Source organism: Oryx dammah, unplaced genomic scaffold (assembly GCF_014754425.2).
Source record: "Oryx dammah isolate SB20612 unplaced genomic scaffold, SCBI_Odam_1.1 HiC_scaffold_1, whole genome shotgun sequence".
Lineage (NCBI taxonomy): Eukaryota > Metazoa > Chordata > Mammalia > Artiodactyla > Bovidae > Oryx > Oryx dammah.
In genome coordinates, this window is record NW_024070185.1 from 87378612 (window position 1) to 87382159 (window position 3548).

General features: G+C 42.2%; 1 pseudogene; it reads right to left on the reverse strand.

The window, feature by feature from the left end:
• Positions 1–1194: 1194 nt before the first annotated feature.
• LOC120861906 lies at positions 1195–2367 on the reverse strand (annotated as a pseudogene).
• Between the last annotated feature and the right edge of the window lie 1181 nt (positions 2368–3548).

Consider the following 3548-nt stretch of genomic DNA (forward strand, 5'->3'; position numbering starts at 1 on the left):
GACGTCTATTTTCCTTTCTCTTGGGTAGATTCTAAGGAGTAGATTTGCTGGGTGGATAAATAAGTCTATGTCTAAACTTTTAAGAATCTGCCAAACTGTTTTCCAAAGTGGTGGCACTGTTTTGCATTCCCACTAGATTAGATTTTTGTATGAGTGCATTTCATGACCTCTTAGCAAATGGTGACACCCTGACCTGAGGATAGATGAACCTTTGAGGCCGCCAGCAGGAGTGGCCCAAAGATCAGCCAAACTGTAGGTCATGTGACTGGCAGAACCACTTAGTATGAATTTCTATAAAATAAGCCATCAGTCTTGGCAGTCTCTCCTCATGCAGCCTGACAACCATAAGAACCTTCACCCAATGCATCAATTCACTTAGCCCTGTGGAAATATATTTTACAGCCAGTTCCTCCTGGCAAGACCACTAAGACACAAAACTGCCAAAATCAGAGGCTTAAGGGAGAACACTTTTTTCCCTGATTGGGTATCAGATCATAGTACTTGATCCACAAACCTCCGGTCTAAAGTTATGTATGCACATCATCTGCATGGTCCATCTGCTGTATAAGACATGTCGGGAGAAATGGCAGCCCTCATCCACTTTTCCCAGCAGTAATCAGTTTCCATTATTTCTTGGAATCAATTGGTTCTTCAAAATTTAGAAAACATTCACACCATAAATGTGCTTCCCAGACCCCAATTCTCCCTGTACAAATACAGTGTATTTTGACTAGATTAACATTCAGTGTTTACATTATTTTGATCATGCAAATATTACTGAGAACTGAGCCATGTATTACATGGCAATTATTTTTCCTTTTCTGCACCAATTTCTTACATTCCTTGGAGTTGAAAGGTTGTCTTTTTAATTTGTTTCAGATTCTTTGTACTTATCATGAGTAGTATCCCAAGTCCCATCAGCAGTCTGAGCTGCCTCTCTCTGTGTCCAGTTTTGCATTCCTGAACCATGCTTTCCTGTCATCCTCTGCCTGCTCTTTCAAGGCCATCTTGGAAGTCCCCTCATTATCACCCCAGAATTTCCCTTCCCCTCTGTCTGGGATTGGGTCCCATTCCTTGCATCCTATGGTTTCCTCTTTTAAATGTGTGCCCTGAGGGGTGAGGGGAAGTACATCTCATAGTAGCTGCCTGAGGAAAAATGCAGAATTTTTTTGAGATCCTTTTTTTTTTTTTTAATACATAGTGAAAACTTTTATATTTGGAATTAGCCAGCTGGACTCAGTTTAGATGATGCCAATTTTGTTGGCAACATCCAAAACATCATAATCAGGAGCCAGTGGAACATATGCCTTCTTCTCTCCATCAGGCCTGATCAGGGTATTGACCTTAGCCATGTCAATGGGATAGAGCTTCTTCACAGCCTGTTTAATTTGGTGCTTGTTGGCCTTGACATCCACAATGGATACCAGTGTGTTGTCTTCTATTTTCTTCTTGGCTGACTTGGTGGTGAGGGGGAATTTGATAATGGCAGAGTGGTCAAGTTTGTTTCTCCTAGGGGCGCTCTTCCGAGGATATTTGGGCTGCCTCCTGAGCCGCAGTGTTTTGGGCCGCTGGGAAGTGGGTGACGTCCAGATCTTTTTTTTTTTTTGGGGTGGGTGTGGGTGCCTTTCAACACTGCTTTCTTGGCCTTCAAAGCCTTTGCTTTGGCTTTAGGAGGGGGTCAGGGGCTTCCTTCTTTGCCTTCAATGCCGTCTTCATGAAAAGGCTTTTTTGAGACTTTGAATATCTAAAACTGTCTTTGTTCTATCTTCACCTTTGTTGATTATTTGGCTGGGTATAAAAGTCTAATCAGAAATAATTACCCCTCACTATTTTGAGGGCATGGCTCTAGGGACGTCTACTTTCCAGTATTTCTGATCCTGATTCTTTATATGTGACCTGCTTTTCTTTCTCTGTCTCTCTCTCTGTGTCTCCCAGTGAGGCTTTTCAACATAGAAAGGTCTCATTGTACCCCAATCTTGGTCAATCTAAGTATTCATGTGCTTCAGTTCAAGGAAATTTTGCTATTATTTTATTATTTCCTCTTTGCATTTTCCCTCCCTTCCTTATCTCTTTTCCTTTCTCCCTCCCCTCCCCCCTTTATCTCTACCTCTTTCTTTTTTCTTCCTGCAACTTCTACAGTTTGCTTGATGAATCTTCTGATATGGTGTTCTAATTTCTTATCTTTTCTTCTTTCCATCTTTTTGTAATTTTGTTCAGCTTTCTAGATATCCTCAAAAATTTCTGTTGGGTTTTAATTATCAGAAAGGAAGAGCAGGGCCCTTTGTGGTGGACTTACTGTGGCAACATTTGCCAGCCCAGCCTCTCCCTGGCTGTGCTTACTCTTGTCTGTACGCGGTGTGTCAGTGCAGATGCCTCCATCCCACTTTCTCCAAAGCAAAAACAACTTATCTTCAGCAGGGTGGGCAGGAAGCTATTGCCTGGATGTGGATGGTTGGGGAAAGACCTTGGAAACTACCTCTAAACAGACTTTCAAGTAAGCCTCTTTATTTCAGCTCATACTTTTTACATGCTAGTCCCCAGGTACCTGGTATTGCTAACTCCTAAGGCTGTAGGTCAGTCAACAGCCTGGTTGACCAGAGTTGCCAAAGCCAAGGCCTGGCTCTAGCCTGTGACTGTGAACCGTTACTTAAGCTCTCTGTGCCTCAGTTTCTCCATCTATAAAACAAAGACAGTGATGGTGTATATGTAATTTGGGAATTTGCAAAAATGAAAGACCATTTAAAGTACTTAGAAAAGTATTTGGCACATCTTTTTCACTATTATTATTTTGGAGGTTCTTGGTTTAAATTTCTGGTTTCTTTGATAAGGAAGTTCTCAAGATTTCCGATGTGCAGCCAACACTGGGAACTCTGTTGCAGAGGATTTCACATTGTGAAGTTCTCCAAGAGTTCTGCTGAACTCCTTGAAGATGCTGTGTAAGGAATTTGCCAAGATTTTGTCTTAGGCTTCTCAAGGTTGACCACCTTGATGTCCTGAGATGCTGGAAGGTGGAGCCGTTTCAATCTGTTGGGTACTGTGGCTGGAACATATCCAGGGGGTGTGCTTTCAGTTTGGGATCACTGACCAGATTTGCACATTTACTGTGTGGCCAATGGACATTGTTCATGTGGGAAGTAATTGGGTAGCATAACTGGGAACCATCAACATCTACTAAATCCAGGAATGCCAGGTGATGCCAGCCGTCTTCATGGTGACACATCCACCAGGGAATCCCTGTCTGAGAACCATGACAACACAGGGGCTGCTGGTGGCTGCAGGGGGAAAACATACAGAATTTTTATTCTCAGTCTTACTAAGTGCATCAGAGACAGTGAAGTCCTTTCTAGGGCACCAGTGTCAGCATATTGATGCCCCAGCATTGTTGCTTCTGACTCCACACATGAAGAATAAATAATATGTATAATTAATATATATAAATATTATGTTGACAAAGATTGTATAAGTAGGTTAGTATGTATGCATCCATGCTTAGTCACTCAGTTGTGTCCAACTCTTTGTCAACCCATCACTTGCAGCTTGCTAGGTAC